The following is a 13,842-nucleotide window of genomic DNA, read 5'->3' on the forward strand; positions in this document are numbered from 1 at the left end:
ATTGCAACCCAGGGGACCAACACGGACGCCATCTCATCTCTTCCTGCCCAGCGGTCGTCAACACTGGACATTCGAGATTTTTCAGGCCGCGGAGGAGCTGTAAGGTTTCTGGCCACAGCCCGTCTGGTTCAGCTGCGTAGTTGGCCCGGGACACCTGCAGCCGGGGTCTCTGCACGGCGGCAGGCATCTTGATTCCCACGGCCTGTCCCCGCTCGAGTTATTGGATTCGAGACGGAGGACTCTGCTGCTGCTTGTAAACAACATTGTTCCCGGAAGATCGACCGTGCGGTACGGAGGCAGTTAGCGACCGCCGACAAGAGCAGGGGTAGCTCACGCATTCTACTGTGCCATCTCGCCGGCGCCTCGCCCATTCGGACTTCCCGGAAGACGTGTTCGGCTTGACAGCGTGAGAACTGTCGTTCGAAGGCGAAGACAACGCTCTCTCTGGTGGGGGCGATTGTCCAGCGGCACCCTCTCTCTCCGGCGAGACATGTGACGGGGGCGTGTCCCTATGTGAAGTGGTGTGTGTGTGTGTGTGTGTGTGTGTGTGTGTGTGTGTGTGTGTGTGCGTACGACAGCGCAAGTTAGGCCATGCCCAACCTGGCGAAGACCTCCTCTAACTTGGGGAATCCTAGGGACCAGACCCTTTTAAAACCGGACGACGAGTGCTGTGAGAAGGAATCCTCGACCATCCTCAGATCTTCTCAGATCCTCCAACCTTCCCACATCAGCCTGCAATGGGTTTCTAAATTTTGTAAATAATGTAAAATAAACCTCCTGTACAGCTTCCTTCATAACCAAGTCCGACAACGTCATTCGTAGAAGGGACCTGCGGCGCTGAAAGAGTCAGCTCACCCAAGGACTCCTCACCTCTAACAAAGCGTAGACCTGCAGCACCTTCAGTCTGTACCTCTTATTAAGCCTTATTACAATGGCTGCCACAATCTCGGTAATCGTCTTTTTTGTCCAAGGAATCTCCTGTCTTATGACGACACCACTGAAGCCTTCTTCTATGCCTATTAACATAAGCCGCTGTGTATATGAATCGGATGCAAGCAGGCGAGAAGCAGAGCAAATTTGCAGCGCTTGAGAACCAGTATGAGTTATGTACTGAATTCCTGCCCCATGGTACAAATGACGCAACCAGCGGGGAAGTCTTCTAACAACACAATGCAAGTGCATATTTACTCCCTAAATGAAAATTCGCTTTTCAATTAAGTTGGGTGACATAAAAGTAGAGAACGCTAGAGTGAACCACTTGAGCATCTTATGGATACCCTTTGTCCCATCTTGTTCGCTTCTTTCTGAGCTGGCAGTTTGCTCTGCAGGGTGTTTTTATCTGTTTACTTTTCGTGTAGCACTGTGTGTCAACCACGTTATTGTCGAAATACGTTTTTTACCTTCATCTTATGTTATATGGTCGGAGACATTTGAACAGAATTGTCTGACCGATAGAAGATTAATCACGGGAAAGTTGTAAACATTTTTTATCAAAGTGTTAATTAATATTTTGGCATCGACTAAACAACGTTTAAGTCTACTGGTCCGGCGTCTGCACGTTAGCAACACTGACATAGGAGAAAACAACCTAGTCCGCATAATTACGACGCCTCCAGTATCCCCTCTATTATGGATTCCTCGTTACTATAATAAATTTCATTAAAGCTTAAAAACGAACATTTGTTTGCGAAGAGCGCCTCAAAAATCATTTCAGTGCAAAGCCGACGCGGTGGCTGAGTGGTCATAGCGCTCGGCTGCTGGCCCGAAAGACGCGGGTTCGATCCAGCCCGCGGCGGTCGAATACCGATGAAGGTGAAATTCTAGAGGTCCGTGTACTGTACGATGGCATTGCACGTTGAAGAACCCTAGGTGGTCGAAATTTCCGGAGCCCTTCACTATGGCGTCTCTCATAGCCTGAGTGATTTTGGGACGTTAATCCCATATAAACCAAACTTTCAGTGCAGTGATATTTTATAGCACAGTATACGACGGAATTTTGTCTGACATTCTCTACGATCAATTTTTTTAGAGAATCTCGGCGCTCGGGACACGAAGCTCTGCTCAAATGTTTAGATTTCCTTATACCGAGTTTTTCACATAACATGTTGGACACCCTACAACAATTTTTTTTCCCGTGCTAGAGGAGCGGATTTTTGGCATAACATTGTCAGCGGTGATGTGCACCAGACGGCCATTAAGGCGTTCTCTCTAGTAGACTCGTTAAGTAATCTTGAGAGTAAACAGTTTAATTATTGTCACGGAGTGGTCGCAGATCGACAGACTGAGGAGCAGATCGACGACTAAGATGGCGTCTAAACAAAATTTCATTTGGGCTGACTTGCGCCCATGATGGACTGAATAACACGCAGGCGGCGCAGCAACAAGTGTGCTCGGCGGTTGTCGAGCATAATTCCCGCCGCTGCGGCCGTGCTCAATTTAAAACTGCTAGCGAACTTTCGAGATACGACGTGCAGAGTTCCCACAACAGTCTGGAACAACATAAAATCACTCCAGCATGGCTGCGATCATTCGAGATAGATCTGGTAGCGTCTTGCGTCGCAAACAAAGCGAAGTGTTGTGGCGGCAGATTTGAAGAATGAACAAACACTACAAAGATTCGCGGCATTATTCCCCTCTCAAAGAAGCATCGACCCTATGCATCAAAACAAATGAGCTGACTAGAAACGTATGAAACGGAGTGGGCACAATAAACACCGAGAGTGGAAACAAACCTTACTTCAGCGCCCATAATAGAATTAGAAGACGACACGGACAACTGCAATAGTACGTGGCGTCGCTAGGATGCAGTCATTTTCTCAGGAGGTACTCCATAGCACAGTTCACATAGCCGACGAGGAACCTTGTACGGTCCGAAATAGCAACGCAAAAGCTTTTCACTCAATCCACGGCGGCAAACGGCCGTCCAAACCCAGACTCGTTCTCCTGGCTTGTATTCCGCGTTGCGTCTTCGTAGGTTGTAGCGTCTGGCCTCTGTCCGCCGCTGTTTGATCCCTAATCGGGTAAGTCTTCGGATTTCTTCTGCGCTGAAGGTAGGCAGCGACGTCGGCGTTATCTTCTTCAGTAACATTGGGCAGCATATGACGTCTCGCGAGATCGTGGACTCCCTGCCATGGATGAGCCTAACGAGCCTCATCTGGGTGGTCTCCTGTACTGCGGTGTGGTAGGCGAAGACGACGCAAGGCAGGATGACATCCCAGATTTTGTGTTCGGCATCGACATACATGGCGAGCACTTCAGCGATAGTTTTTTTTCATGCGCTCCGCCAGTTCGATGGTCTGGGAATGTACATATGCAGGTGCCCTCCGGCGGCTTGCGTCACTTCCGCAGTAAACGCAGTTCCTCCGTCCGTGATGAGCACATCGAGAGCGCCGTGTCGCAGAAGAATTCACTCAACGAAAGATTTGGTGACTTCTGCTCCATTTTCGTTTAGTAGGGCTGTAGCCTCAGAGTAGCGAGTCAGGGAGTCGGCCGCTATGATGACGCGGTTATTTTCAGACGCTGACTTCGGGAAAAGGTCAAGCCGGTCCTTGCCGACCTGCTGAGAGTCTTGAGTGAGGTTCAGTAGGCTTCAGAAATCCTGCTGGTCGGGTGAGAGGGGTCCTTCGTCCCTGAAAATCTCGGCAGGTTCTTCTCAAACAGCGCAACGGCTCGACGCCAAACCAGGAAGGGACGCAATAAGGAAGGCTTGGCTTCGAGCCGTTGCGGTGTTTTAGAAGAACCATGTGTAACAAACTCGCCCACCAGTTCATGTTGTACAGCTTTAAATATCGGCAGGGTTTCACATAGTATGCGAAATGGGCAGTCACTCGGGGCTAGTAACAATTGTCTTGAATGCGGCGGAAGGTGCGAGAAAACCCGAGATGTCCAGCGGTCGGCTCGTCGTGTGATGCCTGAAAAACTTCTTTGCTCAGACCTACACGTACAACGTATTGTTCGCTGCGAAATCCTCTTGAAGAAGGCATCACTCTGTGCACAGAACGAAGACAATCCTCGCTTGGTCGAGGCGGAGGGTGAAGAAAGCCTGCCTTCCAAGTACTCGATGAGGTGCTTTAGGTCGGGGTGCGAGCGTTGCTGCTGTGCAAAAGAGCTAGAGCTGATGGGCCCCGGAAAGCGTACTCATCTTCGTCTGGCGGAGGTGCATCTACAGTGACTCGTGAAAGGGAGTAGCCGTCAGAGTGCTTGTGCCCGGACTACTGGAGGCGCTTGATTCATCCAACGAGGTGGCCGGAGGAGTTCTTAAAACTTGGAAGCCAGCACAGTGCGTGGTGATCACTGACCACTTTGAACACGGTCTTCCGTACAGGTATACGGGAGGAATTTCGACGTAGCCGAGATGATGACGAGGCACTCCTTCTAAATTGTCGAATGGTCAGCCTCGGTCTTGGAAAGGAATAATGGTTAGGAAAGGGAACAGGTAGCGCATGCGATTACTTTCTCTAGTCCGTCAGTTTCCTGAACGAGGACGGCGCCTAGGCCTACGCTGCTTCCATCGGTATGAATTTCAGTCACGACGTTTTCATAAAAGTGCACAAGCATCGTTGGGGGACTGTAAACGACGCTGAAGTTCCTTGAAGGCTTCTCCTTGCGGTGCTTCCCTTTTAAATGTCACGTCTGCCTTTGTCAAGTGGATCAGAAGCTCGGCGATGCGCGAAAAGCTCTTGACAAATCGTCCGTGATACGCGCACAGTCCGAGGAATTTGCGCACAGCTTACCTATCGGCCGGCAGTGGAAACAGTGCGATAGCAGCTGTTTGCAGCGGGTCTTGGCGTACTCCCACCTTGCTAACTATGTGACCTAGAAACAGCAGCGCTTCATAGGCAAAGTGGAACTTCTCTGCTTTCAAGGTTATGCCGGACGACTTTATGGCGCCTAGTACTGTTGGAAGTCTTTTTAGATGGTCTTCAATGTTCGAGGCAAAGACAACGACGTCATCTAAACATAACAGACAAATTTGCCACTTCATGCCTTCCAGCACTGTATCCATTACTCGCTGAAACTTTTATGGTGCGCAACAAAGACCAAATGGCATCACTTTGAACTCAAAGAGGCCACCCGGAGTGATGAATGCGCCCTTCTCGAGAACTCTTTCATCGGCCTCAATTTGCCAGTAGCCGCTCTTGAGCTCCATCGATGAGAAATACCTGGTGTTGCAGAGCGGATCCAGTGTATCGTCCCTGCTGGGGAGGGAGTAGACGTCTTTCTTCGTTATGTTGTTTAAGCGGCGGTAATCGACGCATAATCGAAGTGCGCTATCTTTTTTCGTCACTAGAACAGCCGGTGCCGCCCAGGGTTTCTTTGATGATTGCAAGACGTTGTCGGGAATCATTTCTTCCACTTGGTCCCGGATGGGCTTCGGAGGAGAGGTCGCGCGTGTTGGTCGGTCACAATTCGATGCTTGGCAATCGGCGTTTGTCGATCTTTAGGGGCTGACGAGAAGCACTTCCTGTAGCATCGAAGCATATTGCGAATTTGGTCTTGTTCGTTTCGGAGCAGGGCTGGGTTAATGTCGAAGACGTAATTGTGATCACTATTAGGTGAATTTTCTGAGGCTGCATCGGAGAGAGCGAAGGTGTAACGAGCGTCGGATAGCTCATCGAAGAAAGGAATTGTCGTTACTTTGTTAACATCCCGGTATTTTTCGCTGAAGTTCGTCACCAGCACTTAAGCTTGGCTATTGCGAAAATGTGCAGTGCCCCTTGCGATGCAGATCTAGAAGCAACTTTGTGTTCCGCTCGATGAGAGCTTTCATGTTCTTAGCATCCGTGGCACGTACGCTGACCATGGCGCTTGATAGGGGTGAGACGCTCTCTTCTTCATCCATTCATCTTGTTCATTAGGGCAACATGATGCTCTATTTTCGTCATTAAAGGGATGGCTTCATCCGTCAAAAGCGTGATGAGCTTGGAACGCAGGTAAATGATCGCCTGATACTCCTTAACGAAATCGATGCCATCGCAGGAAAATTGCTGCAACACAGCGGTCACAGGTTAGGTATGTCTTTTGACGGTAACTCGCGTTGTGCATCGTCTTGATGGCGTGATGAGGTGACCTCCTGTAGCGTGAATTTTAGGGTCATCCCAAGACGTAACGACGTTCCTTGACTACGCGGCGAATGTTCCGTTCATCACTGAGCAATCGGCTCCTGTGTCGACTAGAGCGGCAACTTTGCGTCCGACAGCCGCTTCTAAGTGCATTGCACGCCATCCTAGGCGTCCGGTCGCGGCTTTCGCAGGCAAGTGTATCGCCAGAAGTTGCCACACCAGCCTGGAAATATGTATTATCATTTAAAGAGACAGTGAAGAGACTCTATTATTTTTTTTTTTACCAAAATCTTATAGTTCGGTATTTCATAGCTTTGTTGTCGCTTGTCCGGGAGCGAAAGATTGATTTATTTCTAAGAGATCTGGATTCGAAGTTCAAAAGTTTTTCCCGCCAATCTGATTCAAACTTGGCACTCTCTTATGATGTCCTAGGACTAAGTGACGTGAAATATGACGTAAACGCAGACTCCGTGATTTCTGGGAGCTAGCGCTGTGCTCTAGCAGCAGCCGAAATGAAAGCTACCGCCGACCGCGCGTTGAAGGCGTCTACCGACTGTCGCTACCGTCGTTTCGTTTGTTTACACCGGCGTTTTGCCAGCGTTACGATGGATCCCGTCCCTGAGCACGATAACGAAGTTTTCGCAAAGAACATCGGCCTGCACCTCAGCGACCTCAGCCCCACAGAGCGTGCGATGCTCTTGAGGGCTGAAGCGGCTCGTGTGACCGGATATCACGAATGTGCATGTGCCGAGGAGCCGGCATTGTCGGCAGCAGATGCGGGAGTAGTCATCACCGAGCCGCCGTCACGACCGATGAGTAAAGGCTGGCGCGAGCAGACATATGTGAATTTTGTAATAATAGTCATCCAAGTGCGTAGTGCTGCCCAGCGTCTTGGTACGTTTACTAACGCGCCGAGCGGTGCGTTTGCGAATATCGAGGATCGCGCAACATTAGCAAGCCAGAAGCGTTTTCTTCTTCCTTCTCCGAAGCATATGGCTGCAACGTGCACCAAAGCAACGTTTAAAAGCTGGCAGGTATGTCGCCTATCGTCACGAGGTGCTGTATTATTGAATCCTCTTATTCATTTACCGGCTGAACGCTAGGCTCACGAGGTAGATTTGCATTGCTGCTGCAGATAACCGTACCCAGTCAGCTTTTTTTTTCTTGCACCGTAACTTTGCGGTTGCTTCAGGTCCAGATGTGGACAGTGTCAGGATCTGTCGAACTTCGAGGAGCTCAAGTGTGTATGCTGCCTTGAGATAGACCGCGTCGTAGAGGCCCAGCCGGAGGTCTCCATCACAGAGCACCCGGAATTCTGCTTTCCATTCCTCAACATCGCCGTGCTCCGCGTTGCTTACTTCGAGCTAAGCGCACAGAAGGAAACTATGAGAGACGATATGCACAAATGAGGTTCTCTTCTCGTTTGATGCCGCGTTAGGCTGCGCATACGGTACAACGTTGCATTCCAGGGCATTCATCCCCGAATGTTATTTTACAGTAGATTATAGTTCAGTTATTTTTATGCATAAATGTTTTATGCCACGCGCTCTGTAAAAAAGTCAATTTCCGGCTCACTGCATTGCGTCTGAAAAAAATCTACTTAGCATTCCTACTTAGTCTACTTAGCCCTAGAATAGGGCAACAATCTCTGAATGTTCGTATTTTACACTCGTTCATAGTGAAGCTATCTTTTTATGCGGAAACGTTTCATGCTACATGCACTGCAAAAAAATACATTTCAGCTGCACTGCATTGCTCATTAAAAAGTCTTGTAGCATGTTGAGTTTCAACAACTATGTGACTTTATTCATCCTTTGGTGTCTAACATGCATGCACTTGTGTATTGTCATCACAGTGCATGATTCACTAAGAGCTTTTGATGTTTATTCCAAGAAGGCATCGGTACACAGCATACCGACAGTTTGTTCGGTGGCTTGTTCGTCCCTGAGGAAAAACATCGCCTCATCTTGCCAGCCTGTGTTGTGGCGAAGCATGTGCATCTTAATTCGTCAGTTGCTCAAAGAGCACATTCTTGCATCAATTCATCATTATAATCAGGCCAAATGCCTCTGCCATAATTCTACAATGAAGCCTGGCCTACGCCAGCTGTGGCCACTCTATCCCAGAAAACCTCTTGAACTCCTCCACCCGCCTAACTTTGTGCCGGTCCCTGCGGCGCATGCCCTTTCTTGGCATCCGGAAGCCAATTACTCTTGAGGACCAACGATTATCTTCTCTTCGCATTACTTACCGTGTCCTAGCTTATTCTTTATTTTGACTAAAATGTCATTAACCCGTGTTTGTTCTCTAACGCACTCTTCTATCTTCCTGCTTGATCATTTGGTTACTTTAAGTCAATGGTTTAGGGGGTTTAACGTCCCAAAGCGACTCAGACTATGAGGGACGCCGTAGTGAAGGGCTCAGGGAATTTCGACCACCTGGGGTTCTTTAACGTGCACTGACATCGCACAGCACACGGGCCTCTAGAATTTTGCCTCCATCGAAATGCGAACGCCGCGGCCGGGATCGAGCCCGCGTCTTTCGGGCCAGCAGCCGAGCACCATAACCAATCAGCCACCGCGGCGGCTAGGTTACTTGAAGTCTAAGGTAGTAGTGACTTTTCTCGATCAAGGGCGATGCGGTAAAGGATGCTCAGAAGACTTTTTCTCGGCCTTATACAATGTTATCGAATTTTTACTGATGCACGAGCTACCTTTCTTTCTGATGTATGATGCTTCAATCAGTTCCCAGGCTACTGTGTTTTTACGTCTGGAAAGAAATAGCATGCCAGCTAAGCATGGCTACAAAAGTCTGAAAGGCAAGCTCTGAAGTGCTTTGTTAAGCTTCGGCCTTTTTTATTTTGTTGGTAGTTTTGTTCATATTCTCTGAGATTAGCTCGTTTCCACAGTTCCCGATTTATCCTCCACAGGAAAGACCGCTTGAGGGGGCGATTTCATATACTACCCCTGAGGTGCACCTCATGAAAGGTCACCCACGCTTGGCGCCGCATCCCCTTTTTCTTTTTCCCTCCTTTTCTGAAATCAGAGCAAAGGCCTCCGAGCTTCCTCTCAGCTGAAAAGACGAGCAGTATGCCATGCTTGCTAGCAAAGTTCTTCAAATTGAGGGTCAACTTGTTCACATACGCATTGTGCGCTTCCACCCGGTCTGCCTTAGATGGCCTGGACTGCCCAGTTTTTGCTTACGCAGGTCAAACTTTCGGTTCGGTGTGTTCTATGGCATCCCTGAAGCTAGGATACCAAGAACACCGCTCGCTTACCTTGCTTTGTAGGTCCTCTGCATACCCTGCAATAGACAAGACAAACATTGGTCTCTCAGTGATTGACTTCATGTGCATTTTGCTTCCACAGTCTGCGGAAACTAGAGCCTGACATGTGGGACCGAAGAAACTTCGTGAACGAGTCGTGAATGCTGATGTCTTGATTTGCAACTAATGTCAATTAAAGGGTCCCTTTACCAAATACTCACCTTTGCTTTTATGAGACCAACGGCATTGTGCATTCTTTACAAGATGAAGACTGGTGGTAGTTTTATTATATGCTTTGAACAAGAAACGGTTGTTTCCTATGCTTTTTACACACAACCACGAACTACACTGGAATAAAATATGCAAATTACAGCGGCTTGCCAAATGTTGGCGCTGTCTTCTGTGGGGTGACGAATGTGGCACCATGCCTGGCTTTTGCGGTCTTTACGGGCCACATTGGTGTGCCATCGCTTGTTACCGCTTGGTCACTGTTGCCATTCTCATTAAAATGAAGATCACACAGGAGTGTGCTTTACGGGTAAACAGGTATGATCAGACTTTTCGACATCATTACCTTGTTGAAAAAAAATCAATTTTGCTTTACGTGCTGCATTCCTCTGACATGATGGATAATATTCTGCATGCATCCTTATGCAGACTCACTGAGTCCTCGTGCCTTCGAATGTAAATGCGGTAGATTTGGGGACGAACCCATTCAACACACTGTGGAGCGACTTCAGGCCATATTTCTGTACTCGTGGTGACAGCCGCTGAATATCATTTAGAAGCACTGCGGCTTTTAGTATTTCTTTCATTTCTTTATTTGGAAGGGAACCTGGAAAAAAAGCCCACGCAAATTTTTTCGCTGTTCTGGAACTGCACAAAAACATTCTGCATGATGTGATAACTCTAATGGAATAGTATAGGTTAACAGTGGCATTATTTTTTCACTACTTTCGGTAGGCGCACAAGGTCTCTACTGGTAAACTATTGTCGTTATAAAAGCCCACTGAAGTCCTCAGAAAGCTGAGTAATGGAGTTAACTGCGCTTACCAACACTGAACCATGCAGAGCTTCTCAAAGGCACATGCAGACTCTTCAGATAGAGTTGGAAGTTGTGCCCTTCATGGATGCTGATGATATGGTTCGAGAGTGTTGAGTTGAGGTGTGGAAAGCTACAGGTGGGGATAGCCTTGCTTGATATGCGGGCAATTGCTCCACCGTAGCGTTCCTTCTATATTAACAATGTCCCAAAAGCCTGTCGCATCTACCCCGCTATGCGCACAGTCTCTTATAATAGCACACATTCTCTCCTGCAGTCAACATCTAAGCACACAATCAAACCACACTGTCCACATCACAGTCCACTCCAGATGTCACCATCCATGCACATATTCAGTAACAGTAGAACATAGGCCAATGTAGTGCCACAATCCATACACACATTCACTCACAGTATGACGTAGTCCACTCCGGAAGACACCATCTACGCACACATTCAATCACAGTAGACCATAGTCCGTTCCTGCTGTCACCATTTAGAAACAGGATCCGTGTCCTGCAGAAATGTTAAAAGAAGGCGTGCAGCCTCACTTCTGCATGTCTGCTTTCCACTGGGGTAGACAATGTCTTGAAATGTGCTGTGACGGGTTCCTGTCTTCTTGAAGGAAGCGAACATCACATGCCCTTCCGCGTTGTACTCTGGGCAGTAGATAATATGTTCGATATCCCCGCACACACCACATAAAGAGCAGAGCGGAGACGATGCTATGCCCGTCTTATGCATCCATGCAGGAGTGCCAGCAGAGGCTGTTCGAATTCGATGTAGAAGGGTCGCCTGAGATCTCCTTAGTCCCTTGGTCACACATGGCTTGTGAGACGCACTCCACAGGGTACTGAAGTGATCGAGCACCGTTTTCCTGTAGAGACTTTTTCCATCTTGAGACAAGGCGCAGGGAATCCGCGCTCTAACCTCTGAAGGGCAGATTTTGAATCAGTTAGGATGACAACAGGTTGAGCCAGACAAGACCCTAACTTCTGTAAAGCCGCCTCAATAGCGACACTTTGAGCCGTTGTGGAGGATACGACAGCAGTAAAGCGTACGGACCACTTACAGTCCAAAGAAGGAATGTGAAAAGCCGCTGCGCTAGCTTGTTTGACCTTGTCCACAGAACCATCCGTGAAAATTTGAAGATTGCGGGCATACTCTGTTTCCAAGTGCTCAAGTACAAGCGAACGCGTTGCTTCCGAAGGAGAGCTGCGCTTTGCGCTCACATGCGGAACTGTGACCTTACAGTCGAGGGTCGAAAAAGACCAGGGGGGTTTCAACCGTTTCCTTTGCCTTCGGACATTAATGCCTAAAGAACGAAGAGTATTGAGTGCCAAGTAAGCCTTCGACTCATATCTCTTCCAGAGCCGCTGGAGAAGCTATCGTCTCTCCTAAGCGGTCAAGATGCATTAATAGTCTCTGAGAAGCGATAAGGCTAAGAGGTTTCGATAGGGACTCATGAAGTACTGCCTTATTCGCAGCCGCCTGGGGAACTCTAATGGCTCTACTTAGGCCTTTTCTATAGACAACTTCGAGACTTTCAAGTTGTGATGCCGAGGGGGGAAATTAAAGGTAATTGATACATTACGCGACTAACCACGAGGGCTTCATGAAGTTTGACCATTGAAGAAGGATGGTTTCCCCATTGCTCACGTGCAATTCTACGGATGGCATTGAGACGAGAAGATATAGATGAAACAATCGCGTCTACAGCTTTTCGCCACTGTAGACGGGAGCCAATAATGACGCCAAGGAAACGTGTGTGGTTGAATTGACGGATGCACGAGTGACCGAGGTCTATCTTCAACCGCGCTTGACGTCTTCCTACACCTGGGAATAGAACAAATCCGGATTTTTCCACTGACAGAGAGAACCCCACACCCTGAAGGTAAGCTTGTGCCGAAAGTAGAACCTGTCGAGCTATCAGGGCTAATCGCTTGTGTTGGTTGTCAGTAATCCAAATACAGATGTCGTCAGCAAAAAGTGACATACGCACTTGCCTGCAACTTTTTTTCAACGAATAGTGAAGGCCAGCCATTACGACGTTAAAGAGCTTGGGAGAAAGAACACTTCCTTGAGGCACACCTCGTGATAGAGCCCTTTCGGTGCTTAACGTACTCCCTAACCGTACACGAACGGCGCGATCACTCATAAACTTGTAAATGAATCTTAACATGTGACCCTGTATGCCGATGCCTTGCAAAATGGTTAGAATTGAGCTCTGAAGAACGCTGTCGTAAGCTTTTGCAACGTCAAGAAAAATGGCTATGGCGGAAGGGCCGAAAGCTCTCTGGTGTTCATTGTGACTCACCAAGTCTATGACGCTATCTTGGGCCCTAAGACCTCGGCGGAATCCTGTCATACATGTTGGCAGTGCCTTGCTGTCCTCAAGCCACCACGATAAGCGTTCATTTACCAGCTTCTCCATGAACTTAGCTACACAGGAGGTCCATGACACAGGGCGATACGAGGCAAGTTCTGTCATGTCTTTGCCAGGCTTCAGTTTATGAACTACGTGTGCCACCTTCCATGACGGAGGAACATCGCAAGTCTCCCAAACTCGACTGATGAAGTTGAGGAGCTCATTTTCAAGTATCAAGGGCAGATTATTCAGCATTTGATTGGTGATGCCGTCGGGACCGGGTGCACACCTACGCCGCAGGCCACTGAGCGCAGTCTGAAGTTCACGAAGCGTGAATGGGACGTCCATGATAGACCTGGAGGAAGCTGGTGGTGTATATATATCTATTCCAGGATCAGCGCGTACGAGTGCGTCTGCAAATTCCTCTGCCAAGCACGCAATAGGTTTTTCCTTGCGTATTGCACGAGCTTCAAAAGGCTTCGAAGGGCGACATTCTCCAGCAAGGCTGCCAATAACTCGCCATATTCTCGTCATCGGTGAGAACACAGTTAAACAAGCGCAGAATGAGGCCCATTGCGACCTGTAAAGCCAATTCGTGTGCCGTCTAATAGCAGAATTCAGCCTATTGAAGGTCGTCTCCAGTGGCCTGCCGTCCTTCTTCCGCACGAGTTGGCTCTCCGCCGTTCTTCTCGCTGCGCAAAGGTTCCCGAGTTTCAAATCCGGGGCCGGAAAATGATCAGGTAACTTGACCGCCGTAGTTGCTGCTAGCTTACTAGAAATCTTTTTGTCAACAACTTCACCAGAAACACGTTCTAGGTGCTCTCTGTACTTGTCCCAGTTGACCACATTGCTAATTTTAGGACCATGCATACGAAAGTCGGCAGCAAACACAAAAATCGGATAGTGATCACTTCCCATGCGGTCAGGCGCTGTTGACCAACTAACGCGGACGTCAGGTGAATGCAGTGTCAGGTCTATAGCTGTCGCTGAGGCTGGAGGGCGGAAGAAAGTGGGGCTTCCGTCACTGGCAGTACACAGGTCCAAACTATCAATAACCTCTACGAGTTTGCGTCCACGGGAGTCCGTGTTCCTGTCACCCCAAACT

The sequence above is a fragment of the Amblyomma americanum genome, chromosome 5 (assembly GCF_052857255.1).
Source record: "Amblyomma americanum isolate KBUSLIRL-KWMA chromosome 5, ASM5285725v1, whole genome shotgun sequence".
In the NCBI taxonomy this organism is placed as follows: Eukaryota; Metazoa; Arthropoda; class Arachnida; order Ixodida; family Ixodidae; genus Amblyomma; species Amblyomma americanum.